General features: G+C 37.9%; 1 long non-coding RNA gene across 1 annotated transcript in view; it reads right to left on the bottom strand.

Annotated features, from left to right (window-relative positions):
• Positions 1-2,328: 2,328 nt before the first annotated feature.
• Positions 2,329-16,573, bottom strand: part of LOC107833493 (uncharacterized) — a 16,200-nt gene continuing 1,955 nt past the window's right edge. The window contains exons 2-3 of the long non-coding RNA XR_001659239.1: positions 16,181-16,182; positions 2,329-2,339 (exon numbers count right to left, since the gene is read on the bottom strand). This is a non-coding gene — a long non-coding RNA (uncharacterized LOC107833493). The remainder of the gene's footprint in view (positions 2,340-16,180; positions 16,183-16,573) is intronic.

The following is a 16,573-nucleotide window of genomic DNA, read 5'->3' as shown; positions in this document are numbered from 1 at the left end:
TGTCTTTGTCTTTGCGTGTGTGTGTGTGTGTGTGTGTGTGTTTCCCTGTGTCAGATTGTGTGATTATCTGCCTCAACTCAACAGAAATGCGTTTGATTTTCCTTAATCTGCATGAAACATGGAAAAAAATTGCAATGTTGAATCAACATTCACTGTTAAACGTTAACTTCTTACTGCACACATAGAACATTAACCATTATTTCAGATATTAAAATGTCTTGATTATTTTAGAAGAAATAATGTTTTAAAATAGTCACACTGTGGTGTACCTCAGATGGTCTTTCTTAATTCAGCACGTAATTTATAATTACCTTCAACTCTTGAGATTTTATCCATTCAATGTCAAAGAGAAGATTAGTAAGAATTTGTATCGTTTTAAATTGCTCCACATCATGTTTTCCCACTGATGTTGAGTTTCTTTTATTACATTTAGCTTCTATTTGGTGCTTATTTATATTCAACATCTACTGGTCCTGAATCCTTTCAGGACCTTGCAGTGGGTCTATCTTTCTAATCTTCCTCCACTGTGGCATGCTTTAGTCAGCTCACTCTTCAGAATGGCTTTTATTCACCTGAATTCTAACACTTTTGAAATTTTGACTCATTATGTGCTACTGGACAGAAATTATAAAGACAGGCTATCACAAAGTCATATAAATCTAACATATAGTAATCATCATCTGTGCTGTGGATGAGTCCTTGATCATACTCAAATAGGATCAAAGAGACCAACTATATTTGAATCTTGTCCAAAATAGAGTTTATAATGTAACGGTTTTAAATGGCATTTAGTAATCAGATTATGTTAGAGGAATACTTATACTCTAAATATTCTTCTATGCATTCTTTAACGTCATCTGATTTTGAAATGCTTCAGAGGGTTTCTGTTGGAGACGAGATTCTATGGTCTATAAAGTGCTTTTAGATAGATAGATAGATGGATAAAACCACATGCAGTCTTGTGCACTATACAAAAATTTCCCTTGACAGGTATGATCCTGTAACATTACCTGGCCTAGGAGTTGATGTCATGTTTTATATTGAAAATTATTGATTTGGAGAAGTATTTCTTCTGCTTAAAATGGTTATTTGGGTTTTTATTTTTATATTTTAGTCTGTCAAACACCAGAATTTGCCACATTACTATGTTGTTTTGTCTGATGACATTGTTGTAAGATATAAACTAAGATGTTCTGATCAGTTACTTGGTCCATATTTACCTGAGTAAAAAAATATATTAATGTGGTGCAGTTCTTACTTGAGTACATTTTTACGTACTCTATCTGACCTGACAGTACATTATTGTTTTTCACACAGCAATATTTTTCTTTTAGATGGATACATGTGTAAATGAATCCTATGAAACATAAGCTGTGATTGTTTTTACTACAAATCATAATAAAGTTCTTGTCTTTAGTTCTGTAACATTAAATGTAGCTGGAATTGTTCTGTGATAGCAGAATTGCAGTTCCAGGCTCTCCAAAAAAATATTTAGAGAAAGAACATGACATGTTATCTACAACGTAGTTGCTGCTCACTGACCTCCCTCTGCCCCCTGACACCACAGGACCATAATTCTAGCCTCACACAAACTCTTCATTGAACCCCAGACAAAAGCTTTCCCTTTAGGTTTTCTGCAGATGACACATGCTCCTTGGGATTTAGAATACACTGTATTTCAACTGAGCTGAAAAAAAAAAAAAAAAAATCCTGGTAAAAGCGCACACCGGACCGCGCAGAGTAAAACACAGAGTTCAGTTGATCTGTTTGGATCAGGCAGATCCAACTCACTGATGAATTAGCGCAGATTTTTCTGCAGATGGGAACCAGGAGGAATTTTTTCAGACCCCAGCGGGTGAAGTTCTGGTAATTTAAGTGAAGTCGCTTAATTTAATTTATTATAAGTTATTGGGGCCACAGTCAGTGGTTTTTGTCACTACGGAGAAAAATGTAGATGCATTTATCTGTTTAATTTGTGATGGGATCTGGATTCACGGTGAATATTAACTAAACCGCATAAAATGCGGAGATGTAGTTTGTAGTCAATTCGTGCTCAAAACCTATTTTAAGTCAATCATGGGCCTATAAAAACCTGAGGGTGCCACATAAAATGACATGGTGGGCCACATGTGGCCCGTGGGCCTTGAGTTTGACACAAGTGGATTAGAGTAATGCGTTGATGACACCATTGTTTGACATTTTTGCTCAAGCTATTTACGGATCTTTCAGATTTCCAATATGTGTCCCCCCCAATGATAAACTTGTTCCTACACCCTCGCGGGTTGACAGCAGCTCACCGCGACTGCGTAGTGTCCGTCTCTAGGCAACCGTGACAACAGCTTCGGTCCGTAGCGTTCTGGGGTCCTGTGTAGCTCTCGCCATGACAATTTAGCTGACCTTAATATTTCCTGTGTTTTATTTTGGTCGTTATTGTTACACTTAGTGTTGATATGTGTGTGATAGGCGTGTCTATCGGACATTTATAGAAATACGGATCAAATCGCGTCCTGTATCGGTTCAATACTGTGCAATGCCAAATTTTAGTGTGAAAACTGTGCACTCTTTTATACATGAGGCCCCAAAACTATATAACACTAAAACTTGGCATATGGACAAATTTAGAAAAGTGCACACAAAAAAATCCGGATGTATAAAGCCATGTGCACACACATAACTGCGCACCTTTCCTGTATACATCCCAATTTGCGGGAAATAGAATGCAGCTGCTGGTCCGCCCTGTCGCCACCCATAAATACATATGTAAATTAGTATAAATACCTGGAAGTCTGCCACCACGTGAAGCGAAAACCATGGCAACGGTCCGTGTTTGTAGCAGTACAAGTATTTACAATATTAATAATTATATATAATAAATATATTTATTTAAAATGTGCTTTCAGGGCACATAAGGTCACCACACAAAAATAAAAATACATTTTAAAGAAAAAATTCCAAATTAAAAATAAAAATTATCATGATTTGTGGGTGGATGTTGGTGAGGGAGGATGCAGGCAGACCCAGGCTGTAGAAGATAAATTAAGATTTAATGAAGAATAATGGCTTGAACACAGTTCAGGAGACTGGCAGCACGGCAGAGCAGAAGGCTAGGGGAACAGAAACAAACTGCATAAACGCGAGCTAGCCAACGCAGGACTTAACAGTTCAACTAAGACGACTGACCTAATACAAACAACAATAGGCAAGGACCCGACAAGAGGCAAGGACAACAGGTGGACTAAAATACACAGGAGGTAATCACAGGGAACTAGACACAGCTGGGAACAATCAAGGGGGAGACTCACTGGACAAGGAAACAAACACACAGAAAACTCAAATCCTCACAAAAATAAAGAAATTGTGCAAATGCCTGTTAGAACAGCAGAGCTTTCAGCCGGGATTTAAAGACAGACAGAGAGTCAGAGAGTCATTTGAGTGGGAATGTGGACATTTATTCTAAGTAGAGAAATCATGTGCATAAGTTGTACATTTACAGAATAAAGACGCTTTATGTCCATAAGGCCCATTCACAAAGTGGGTGGCTGGACTGAAGATGACGGCAGCTGGACCAGTACCTTCTTTAGGTTTTGCTCAGAGATCCACGATGATCAGTCTGAGCAATTTAATGCTAATAAAACATCAACATTTCCCAGCAGATCAATATGATCTCTGAAGACACACTCCCTCTGAATCCTTCCGTTGGCGATGTTCTCCATTAGAGCCAAAGAGCGCCACAATTTTGAGGCTCACCTTTACACAGCTACTTGTATTAATGTGATTGTCTACACACCTTGATCACCTTAAAATAATCAAACTTGTTTGGAGTTAATCTGCTGATCCAACCATGTTTTCTTTTTTTAATGAGAATGAAATTACCTCGCAGGTGCTTGATGTTTGATGCTTCTTGGTCTACATAACTGAATGGAGTCAGGTTTCAGTGTATTTAGGTGAGTTTTGACGCTTTGTAGTTTATTGTCCACAGAAAAAGTTTGTGTGACTGCTGCACATTCTCACAGCAGGTCAAATGTTTGTGTGTATTTATGCAAACTTTCACACCACATTCGATTTTATACATGCCGACTTGTGTGCAAAATATGGCGCCGCATATTTTTTTGTGCGTACGCACGGTTTATACATGAGGCCCCTGGAAATGTGACTTTTGTTTTTCCTTTGGATTAAAAAAGTTCAGGGATGGCTATTGGTTTACGTCTTTTGACAGCATTACATAAATCCAAAAGGTTGAACATTAAGAAAATAAAGTGCCAGAATGTAATTATATTAACATGTACAAGAAAATAATCAACTGACCTGAGACTTTATCATTATGTTTGGGCCAGTAGTGGATTTCTATTAGACAAAATTAATATCTGGATTTATTTGAGTCCAGAATTACAACCTTGAAATTCTGCTTTGCTGAATGTTGCTGCAAATATCAGCAGAGAATTGAACCCAGCTGCTGCGCTCACGGCCCACCCACAGCAACAAAGAACAGACCGTAGAAATGAAAAAGCTAACTACGTGATCCACACCTAGGTGGACAGCAACCGTACTGTTAGAGGCTGTCTAGTGGAAAAGAAGCCTATAGTATTCCAGAGTAGACCTGGTGTTGTTGAGGATGTTTAGGGTAGGGAGTGCGAGGGTACTCTCCGGAGGTCCACCTTAATATCTTCTCTGGGTTAAGATCCAGGTGGTTCTGTCTCCAAGGCGACATACCGGCCAGATGAACTTCCTTGTTTTATGACTCAAATGCATGATGATCTATCAGTTAATCAAATTTATTTGTATAGCACATTTCAGCAACAGGGTAGTTGAAAGTTCTTTACATCATAAAACACAGGAATACAAAGTCATAGGAAACACCACACAGTCAACAACTGAGAAAATCTGTATACATCACATTTTGCCAATTGCCTAAGATTCACCCAGGGAGAAAACCGCCACCACTTCAGCACATGTCCAAAACAATGTTCATCAACCTCAATCATTTCCCTTCTCCAACTTTCACATTTTGCTCCATCCACCACTTACTTATGATTAGAAAAATACAGACCCATTCAATAAATTAAAATATTATTGAAAAGCCCATTAACTTTAGGAACTTTACCACTAAGTGAAATGCATCATATAGATTAAATATGCACAGATGGATATTTGAAAGACTTTATTTCTGTTAATTATGATGATTTACCATTAACAGCTAATGGAAACATGACATTTAAAATTAGAATATTCCATCAGACCAATAAAAAATATTTTAATGCAGAAATGTGTGTTTAAAGAAAAGTATTTTTAATACCTGCTTAAAGGTTGTTATTTCTTGTATTTTTAATGTGACAAATGGGACTTATCGGTACATATATTAAAATCTACTTACCGTATTTTCCGCACTATAAGGCGCACCTTCAACGAATGGCCTATTTTAAAACTCTTTTCATATATAAGGCGCACCGCATTATAAGGCACATAGAATAGACGCTACAGTAGAGGCTGGAGTTACGTTATGCATCCACTAGATGGAGCTGCACTAAACGGAATGTCAGCAAAACAGTCCGACTCCGGTCGGCGAGGAGAGCCTTCCGACTGGACCGGGGCGTGGCCGGATGATGGTCACCCTTCTCCGTTCGCGCACAGCATGTTCATGGAGACGACCTTATTCTAGACGGTTGGTAGGTAGATCGGTCAGTCAAACTTTATTAACAAACCAGCATTCTGACAACTATCCCAGCATGCACCGCGTGCTTCTTCTTCTACGGGGAAAATGAAGCCGGCGGCTGCTTACCGTAGTTGCCAGACCTGTTGTGGCTCAATATTGGTCCATATATAAGGCACACCGGATTATAAGGCGCACTGTGGGCTTTTGAGGAAATTGAAGGTTTTTAGGTGCGCCTTATAGTGCGGAAAATACTGTAATTTGAGTATATGAATATACGTGATATGTATGCTTTCATCTCACCATCCAGTAACAAAATACAATTGTGTTAATGTGTTGTACAGAATAAATAATAAGAAAACCTATGGCGTGGTAGTAATCAACAGTGTTATTAAATGATTGAATCAAAGGTAGTTGAGGAACAAATGGAGAGATTTCTACAAACTGGAAAAACAAATTCAGACTCAGTTTAGGATTATGAACACAACTCAATATACAATACATGGTTTATTATAATTTTGATCATTCTTTGTGGAAATATGGTTTCTGGATACTTTCTGTGCATTCTCAGCTCTCTGTAAGTGACATAGTATTGATAAGGCTTGCAGTATACAGTGGCACTGCTTACCGGTATGATAAAGAGGATCACTGACAAAAATCAATTGAGACAGAGTTAAGTAGACTTCCAGCTCCTCCTCAGACATATCCTCTCTGTGTGTGAGAGAGCCTCCTCTGGTGTGCATTGACTTCACTTACTAACATGACAAATAGCCTGCTACTCCTGAACATCATATTATAATCGATTTTGATTTATTCAGAGCTGTTTTTCAAACTCTCAGTGATGATGCACTTCAAATGAGAAATATCTGCTACTATATTTCCCCTTAGACACAAATACCATTCTAGTTATTCTAAGTATCATAAATATATATTTTTTACAGATATTTACTGATTCTTCCTTCTCATAACTTCCTATTCTTTCTGTGAGTCACTCCACTACCATCTCTCTCACCAACTCTTGCTCTCTTATTAAGAATGAACTCCTGTAAGGTTCCTGTACCTCGCTGTCTTTACTTTCACCTTTCCCTTATCAGCTACCTAAGTTTCCACCCAGCCTCCCACTTTCAGCAAGTTTGGTGAAGAGAGGCCTTTCTCTGGGGATCCCAAAGCAATATTGCGGCATCCGAGGCAAAGGCAATAATCAAATCTAATGCACTTTCGCATCTGACTTCCATAACCCTCTTGATTCCTTAATTTATTAGACATGGGAGAAAGGAAAGGCTGGGAAAGTCAGTGTATGCATCATCCTCAAAAATACTTCAAGAAGATATACTGTTTATTACATTAGGGTCTATATGTGGCATAAAGTCCCAAATCTGTATGACTCTTGTCTTCTTTTCCCCAGATAGGATAGTGATTTAAAGCAACGGTTGTCTGATTTAGTTGTCAAAGATATTCACATTTAATTAGTTAAATAATTAATTAGTATATTGTTTATTTCAGATTAGTCAACGGTGAATTAAGTTTTCATAATTTTCACAAAAAACTAGAGACTCTCAAACCGACCCAGCTTATCAAATGAGACCAAGACTGAGACCGAGTCAAAACAATGTGAGACCAAGACAAACACCAAGAAAAATCAGGTCCATGTGGTATACATCATGAAAATGAGAGTTCTGTGTCGCTGCAGCTGTGTTTCCACAAATATTTTGTCAATGTACACCATTGTATAAATATACATGGAACCAGTGGTGCAGATGTTATACCATGGCAGGATCTACTGGTGTTTAGCTGATCCATGATGCAGTCAGAAGCCGTGGCTTCAGAAGGGCTGATTGTGCTGTTATGTATTATTGTCTGTCGGGCCAGGACAGCATTGGATGCAGACATGAAGGCGGTATCAGGCAGAATACCTTAGAGCTTGGAACCATGATGCGCTTCAGGATACCTTTTTAATTACAACAGTTCAGACATGATTTCACCAGTGTACAGTTAATGGTGTGTGTAGAATAAACTTAATGCTGAGTGAAGGTTTCTTTTTTCTGCATGTGCTGTGTAACAACCAGTGTTTTGCTTGGCCAAGTTGTGTCTTTTACAAATACCTTTTGTATCCTAAGGAAGAATGTGAAGCATTGTTCTCTGGTGGCAGCAAAGTCAACAAACAATTAATTGTTGGCCTAATTGTCTGACATTTATTAAATACTAAAAGAACAAATAAACGAGATAGATTTTATCATTCACTCAGGCAGGCTGAGCGCTTCCTGGTCTGTACAGATGACCAGGACAAACTGAAATCTACTGTCCACAAATCAAAATCTTCGTTCAAATATTTCAAAGCATAAAATCTGATAATCATTCTTAGAAACCAGTTTACCACTGAGCTTTTAAGTACAGTATTAGAAATAGGTCAAATAAGGTATGAATTTATTAATTTATAATCCTGATAAACTAAAACATAGAGGTAAAAAAACAGGATTTGCATACTGCAAAACATTCTCAAATCAGAATTTTGATTTGATGCTATATAGACAAACATTGTTTTGACTTATAAATGTGAGTACCGGTATTAACAATTATTAATTGTTAATTATTATTAACAATTATTAATAATTCTTAGTTTTAGTTACTTCAAATATCTCTCAAAATTTGAGTGCTGAGCCACTGAGACATTTGCAACTAAAAGCTGGTGTTTGGATGAGGTTTATGTGTTTGAACATCCTCACCTTTGAGTTCTCATTTTCCAAGAATGCACTTGAAACCAGATGTTTACATACACTGAAAAAAAAGACAATTTTTTTTTTCTCACTGAAATTAAATCACATCATGCCAGAAAAGAGAACATTTTTAGAGATTTTTTGTAACTTTCTTTGAATTCAAAAGTTTGCATACATTCAGTCAGTATCAGGTTAACTGTGTTTTAAACTCTGACCTGGGTCAACAGGAAATAACCATTGTGAGCTTTGAAAAAACTCAAACTAAAAAAATATTTCTTGATAGTCAAACTTCCTCAGTCGTGTCTAAAGTGATTCTGCCTACCAACATGGCCGTCAACTACAAAGTTTCTGGATGTGAGACGTCAAATGAAAATGTACTGCTTTCAGTTAACGCAGGACAATCTGGATTAAAGCTACAAATCCAGAATGCCAGAACACAAAGTAAATTTAGAAAATACAATAATTAACATGAGAGCAGACAAAGAACAAAATAAATGTTCATGTCATTTCTCCTAACACTACTGGTAAGAAATGGAATATAAAAAACAGCTACAATTGTTTATTTTATTTTATTTCATTTTTGAGTGAAGCTGTAATCCTGCTACAAATCCTAAAAGCTGCTGCTCCCGTTTTGTTCTGAAAAATTTACAACTTCTGCTAGTTTTCTAGCAATCAGTTTTTTGGTATGGTTAGGTGCCTGAATCATGCCAATCTCTACATGTAACCATTACAAGGGAAGTAATTATGGTTACATATGATTATGTGGTGATTGTGGTACTGATTACAATTTCAGTTGTTTGGTGACATTATTTGGTTGAAGCAGAGCCATAGCAGTGTGAAATGGCTAAACAGGTCTGAGCATAATAAGATTGCAACCCTCCTTTTAAATTCTTCAGTCTGGTCATGCCAGTGTGGTTGCACCACTTCGTTCATAAACTGCCACTACTGCAATCAGGCACTTTCACACAGACCCAGGACCCAGATATGCTGATTAGGAACCACCAGGATCTCACCACAGAAGATTAGAGCATGTTTAATGCAGTTTGGGAATGCTCAACCTGCACATTGTGTACAAACAAAATCTAAAGATTATCCAAAAGGTTACAATAATTAGCGCTTTCTAATGGTTAATCCCCACCATGATTTAAGTAGAGGTTCAAAATACAACTAGAAGAAACAAGAGCAAGTGTAAAATAAAGGAGACAGTCAAATTGGAAAACTACTTTTAAACACAACAGGCTGTCAATCAGTTGATCAATGACTTATGAACACAGCCTTAAAAAGTATGCACATAATCCTGATTATTCTTGAGTTTTCTGTCATAACTCTCCCAGGTATGGTTACAAGACAATCCTGTCCTGAATGTGACAGGATTGCTCATATGTACAAATAAGACCTCTTTCAATGTTCCTTTACTGTGAATGAGGAACACAGTAAGGAAGTGTTCCTCATTCACAGGAACACTCGCCAAACCTTGTCTACCTTAATTAAGATCCTCTTGATGCAAGAAGAACTTAAAGAAAAAAACATCTTTAAAGCCCAGTTTTCCTCACACTGTTTTTCATGAGACACAGGTGGGTGGAAGCAACTTTTGTTTAAGGACAGGAAAAAAACCAGATCTGGATAGTCCTCATGTCTTCCTTTTTTACTGCCATGACAGGAAGGTCCTACTGGAGATGTTGTTTAAGCAGTGCCAGAGATGATGCGCCATCGTAATCATGGGAACATTTTCCTTCAGTGGAATGGAGCTTTGGGTTGAGTGGAGACAAACTGTGGGCAGCTATGAGGAGATGCAGCAGACATCCTTCTTGATTGAAGCCCCTTGTCAGTGATTGATGAGTTGGTGTTAAAGAAGAACAAGACTGCAGTTCACAAAGCCTGTCTCAGTACGATCTCTGGCAGAATAAATCTTGGACCATCCTACATGGGCTTTCTGATCTAAATCCTATACTTTTTATACTTACAGGACTGACAAAGTATCACCCAGCACTTTAGTATTTTACCAGTTAAAAACAGCTTACTTGATCAACTTTGTTGCTGATAACCTGTTTAAATGGGTTATTTAGGCCAGTGTTTTTCAATCTTTTTTGAGCAAAGGTACATTGTTTTAATTGAAAAAAAATCACGAGACGCACCACCAACCAACAATGTAAATAAAGGCCGCCTATATTACATATATAGTCATTCTTATCAAAGTGCATTGAATAGGAATTAAATAAACACAAAAAATGTTTATCATATTTTACATTTATTTCAAATTGCACGCAACATGTCCACTTCAAAAATACACCTGAACACCTGAACAGGGCCACAACACTGTGGTGTTAAATTTAAAGAAGTTGTAGAAAACTTCAGTGTTTTACAAACTAATCCACAAGCATTCTTATAGCCGGAATATAGAAAATAATTCTTATTCTGAAAGAAGCAATAAAATTTGGGAAAGATTTCATTTCATATTCACTGTTACAATATGAAGATTTGCATGTACAAAATGTCAATATCTGTATATTTTACCCATCTAGTGTGAAACCTGTGCATGTTTGGATGAAAACAGCTGATTTCCTGGCAGAAATTGAAGAAAGACAAAGCTCTTCCTCAACAGCTCTCAGTCTGTCTCTGGTTTCAGTTTTTATAGTATCCAGGCTTGAGAAGCTCACTTCACACAGACATGTTGTGGGAAATGGACCCATGTTCTTTCCAACTACTGCTGAGCTTCACTGTCTTTTCCATCACTGTCGTCACAGTCTTGCTAGATATGATGCTCTCACCGCTACCAGTTACATTCATGCGTCTCTAATTCACTTGTTACTGTAAAATGCTCTGTACCTACTGCCATCTAGTGGTAAGAAAATTACATGATTACGCCGCTAGTCACTACTACAACAGACACTCGAAGATGGCGTTATTTGCAGACAATTAATTCATTTTCAAAAAATATTTTAAGACCAATTACCGTATTTTTCGGACTATAGAGCGCACCATATTATAAGCAGCACTTTCAAATTTCTTTTGAAAAAACAAAACAAAAAACTAGAAGCTGCTCTCGGTTTTCCACAAGGACCCAGCAGAGGGCTGCGTCCTAAGAAATCTGCTGGATATATTAAAGACGCAGCCCTCCATCTCCAAAGCCGAACCGTGGTTTCATTCACGCCAAGTTTACGTGCAGCAGCTTTATTTCCCTCCTGTACTGCCAGATCGACAGCCCTCAACTTAAAAGCTGCATCATATGAGTTTGAAAACATTTCTCTGTCGTGCCTGCTGCTAGCATGTGGTTGTTCTAAGTTAAAATTAGCGCGTTCTTCTTTGATTTACAAGTTTGACTTCCAATGATTCACTTCCTGCTAAAGCACCCCCTGGTGGTTGAAGAAAAATCCACAGAAAAGCTGCACCGGGCCGCATGGTTCAAAGCTTAGGAAAAAAGTAGCAGTTTATAGTCAGGAAAATACGGTACTGTAGGTGAAATGGGATAATTTCCACGGCACACCTGACGATCACCCACGGCACAGTGGTTGAAAAACACTGATTTAGGCATTATCTTTATGTTTCTGTGCACATTTTGATATTTTTTGTGCAATTCTTTTAACTCAGCATTATTTGGCCTAAAAATGTCTCATTACTGATCTCTTTTGTCAAATTGCTTTTAGGCAGTAGAATTAGTCTATTAGTTGGAGAGGTATGGCTTGGTACAACTTCTTCACTTAAGGGAATGAAAGCACAGTGCTCCTTCCGGCACGCCTGGTGGCGAATCAGGCGATGGAATAGCGAGCGCTGCTATGGCAACTGGCAAGCATTGAAATAGCATTAAGATCAATAGCTTTATAAATGTGTGATATATTTGCAATGTGGACAGGGAGTATAATGGGTCTGCTCTGCTCTGACTACTGGTAAAGGTTTGGTGTTGAATGGATGACTGGCTGCAGTGCTGAGGAAGTGAGAGAAGCTAATGGTTGCTCTCCCTGCTGACTCTGCAGAGCGTTGTCACCATAAAAGTCTTCAACAACACGGAAAAACAGTCGCTGGGTTTATCACTAGTTGTTCTGAAAAAAGTCACCAGAGGAATTTGAGAAATTGATAAATATAGCGACAAAGTGGATAAGTTGACCACAGTGGTTCTTTGATCCTGATCACAGCCCCTCTCTCCCCCTACTCATCCCCTCACTGTGTGTCTTTACTCCGCTCACTATGCCAGAATTTTTCTAAATTTGCCTGAGGCAGGGTTTGGCTTTCAGAGGAGAGTGAAGGGAGAAATTATTGGTATTACAAATATGCTTTTACAGTTGATCACTTACAAATACATGTTTATTTTTTATTGGCATTAAGTTGACTAAAAACCACAGAAACCTTCCCAGTCATTGGACCAAACCGTCCCAGTAGGCACAACTGCATTGTGTAGGGTGAGCCTTTTTTCCACTGTTACTGCAAAGCAATTTCTTTTCTTGCAGTAGAAGAGAAACTAAAGCAGCGGGGGGAAATTTAGTAAAGGCTTACAAACAAAGTAGGAGTCAGACACAGAGGCAAACAGAAAAACCTCACAGACAGCTGGGAGGCTTGCTGATGAATTATTTAGCTCATCACTTGGGTTTCCTGGAATGGTTGTCTCATGTGTGTGTGGTCAGGGAGGTTGTGTTGGTGGAGCCCATTGTTCACCGAACCATGAACCATATTAAACACATGCTCTGTTTATTTGTGAATTGATGAACATGTAGATGTCGGTTTATTTACTTTATTGCTTCAGGAAACGGCAAAAATAAATGAAATCAACATGATTACAGATTCCTGGTTACACAACTTTTTTTATTTGATAAATAAAACTTAAAGAACACAATAAAAAACACTATTTTTGTGTTTTAACTCATTTGTGTTAACTTTACAGCCTTTTTATTTATAAAAGGACAATTTTTACCAAAATCTTCATTTTCCAGAACAAATAAATATGCCCACTGAGGATAATAAATAATTTAAATTACTTTTGTTGTTCTTTTTTCCTTGAATTGTTAGAGAATTTATTCATACATTTTTAAAACATCTCTTGAAGTTATGCAGAGCCAATGTTCCAGCTAAACAGTTAGGAATAGGCGGGTTTGTTGCTGTAGTTGAGCTATTTTTAAAATCGTTCAATGTTTGAATTTATACTATAGAAAAGAAAAATAAGCACTAGAGACCCTTTCGAGCTTTCAATCAAGGTCCAAGAGGCAGTCAGGAACCAGACTAGTATGACTCATTCAATTTTAAAATGAGATTTAGCAAAAGGACACTCAGACAGGAAGGATATCTTTACTTTTCTTAATTCTACAACAGATGTAGGCCTATGCTTTTGAACAGGCACAAGTCTGCTATTGATTTGTGAGAGCGGCCAGGGAAAGTGCTCGACAGTAATCCAGTCTGCATGAGACAGAGTCATGCATAAGCCTGTAAGACTTGACTGAGCAGGGTTCTGTCTGACCTGCAGGGCCTCTCAGGCTCACTAAACTGATGAGATGCAGTTTTAGTGAGGACGGTGAAGAGCATTGAGACGCTCAGAACATCCAGAACAAAGTCCAACTGAAACGGCCCAATTTGCTCGTCATTTATCTTCCTGGAGCCTGAGCTTTTCAAAACAATGTAATTCTCATTGACTTTTCAGTTGAGTTAAAAGGGAGAATCTGCAAGCACATGGTAGATTTTAGCCTGTCTGCTGCCTCACAAAGCAGCATTCAGAGGCAACTGAAAGATGAAACATGAAGTGTTCTAAAAGTGATTAGTGCACTCTAAAAGGCAATACCTATTCTTACTTAAATTAGGTTTGTATGCTTTACTTAAATCTCACTAAATTGTTAATTCAACTCAAATAATGTGAGTAACAGTGACATGCGGTTAACCAAATCTGATGATTTTTTTCTTCAAAATCGCTGAATTTTCGCATTTTCCCATTCAAATGCTCAGAAGCGAAGCCGGTGAGACAATCCCTCACCTGGGATTGCACAACCTCTCACTAACTGCACCGGTTGCCATTCTATGAGAGCATGTTCCTCTTGTCTGTATGTCGCCAATAAAATGGTTAAAACATTTAATGTATGAACTGATTTTCCATAATTTAGCTTATGTATTTAATGTAATGTGTTTTTATTGTCACCAACTGTGTGTGTAACGTGTTTCGTGTGCTGAGGAGCGATCAGAAACGGCAGAGAACAGATTCGAGGTGAGGCAGGCAGTTCTCCTGCCTCATCGCTGGGGGCGCTCATGATCCCAGACAATGTGACTCCACAACTGCAGAGTAAGAGACAGTAACAGCGAGCTAGCCATACAGGAGCTGTGCTGATGCAGAGAGCGAGAATGACGTGGTTTTGAGTTGTACTTTAACGGTTTCTCCCTTTGCTGTTAAGCACAGCACGAAATTAATAATATCTACATGTCTAAGTTTGATTGAGATAACGGAATTATTCTGCGGCGGCGGCGCGGCTAAGCATCACATGTTAAAGAATAGTCTTTTTGCGCTCCAGGATTGTACGCATGCGCGGAATTTCCTTAAGTAAACAATAACATGCAGGGGGTCTAGATTTGCAAATCCGATTTTAATTAAGTCGGTGCCTCACCAGCTATGAACCTCACAGCAAGTCACTGGTGAGTAATGTGCATGTTTGGCCTGAGAAAGGTACAAGACTAAGTTATTTTGAGTAAACTGGATTTGAATATTTTTGTTACTGGAGCAAATGCTTCAGCTCAGCATTGTGCATGCGCAGTAAAGTGCGGGAAGCTTCCAGAATGTTTGTGGACTTTCACATTAGAAGAAACAGAACTTATTTAAAGGTGAGTTATTCCTCTTCAGTATGTTTTCATATGTCATGTATGCCTTTACTACTCGTATATATGATTACAGGTTTATTTTTCTTGTAAAAGATGATGCATAAAACTCCTTGCAGGCTAATATGCTAATGTTAGCATTGGCTAATGGGTCCAACATTAGCTAAAACTGCCATGCCTTTTACTTGAGAACCTTTAATGTTTTTGTCCATATTAAAGGATCTGATTAATAATTGGATACTCATTATCTTAAGGATATAATAAAAGGTAAGGTTAATAATAACAGCACTTAAGTGTTAAATAGCTGTTATTACTCATTGTTAATTCACCATTCTCCAACTGTGTTTAAAGGAACCAGCCTCCGATCGGAGAGTAAACCAGCTAGCAGTAGCTTTAGCCACAGTGCCTTTCAGTGCTGTGTTGTTAAAAGTTTCACTAAAATCACTGACATCTTCCAACACTGTTGTTTAGAAAAGCATTTTAAATATTGATTTAAGCACCATCTGCCAAATAATTTACACATTCTGATGTGATTCATAATTTCTCCATTTGTTTTGTTGTCCATCTTTCTCAGCAGTAGCCGACCTAACAACCTACCATATCTGGGATGGTCTTGTTCCTCTGTCCATGGCAGGTTCAGTCAATCAGCTGTGGGACATCTGCTGCCTAGTCAAACTATCATGGGCCTCTTGATTTAAAAGGAGAAACCAGTACAGAGCCTCCCTGCTCCTTCAAGTCACACTTCTTGGATGAACACTCACTACTGCAAGCAGCTGTTAGAAATGAAATCTTTGTGTATCTATTCTGTAATTAATATGTATCTATTAATAAATGAATTGATGTTGTGTAGAGTTCTGTAAAAACTATTGTAAATTGCTTCTCTTGAGTAATCTACATATGTGCAACTTTTACATTTAAATTGCTTCTTTTTGTAAATTTTACACATCTGGCAACAAAGTATGTGGAGGAGAGGAAATGCTCAAATTAAAGCTGCTATTGTGGACCAAAGGCATAAGGTTTGTGGCTGTTTCTTTAAAACATCTATTTAATAATTATATTAAACACTACATGGTTACGACATTACACAAACATAATTACCACAGTTAACAATTTAAGTCATTGATCAAGAAAATGTATTTACAAAAGCATATCAATTTTATTTCAACATTATGTACTCAGGGTTTACAACTTAAGAAGACATCCATGTAGGATCCTTGGCAGGTGCCAGTCTGCAGTGAACTGGTGGATGACAGAGGCAGTGGTAAACTGTAGTGAGCAGTTTGGAGCAGAAGTCCCACCATGTGATCCACAGGGTTTTCCCACAAGTGTAACCTGATAAAAGGGATATAAAGGTGTTATTCTTATATCATCAATTTTCTACTGCCAAGTCTACAACCACAGCAAAACAAAGTATAAGAAACTTAACCTTCTA

This window comes from Poecilia formosa, unplaced genomic scaffold, assembly GCF_000485575.1.
Source record: "Poecilia formosa unplaced genomic scaffold, Poecilia_formosa-5.1.2 Scaffold397, whole genome shotgun sequence".
Lineage (NCBI taxonomy): Eukaryota > Metazoa > Chordata > Actinopteri > Cyprinodontiformes > Poeciliidae > Poecilia > Poecilia formosa.
The sequence above is the reverse complement of the archived record's forward strand: the minus strand, read 5'-3'. Positions and strand labels throughout refer to the sequence as shown.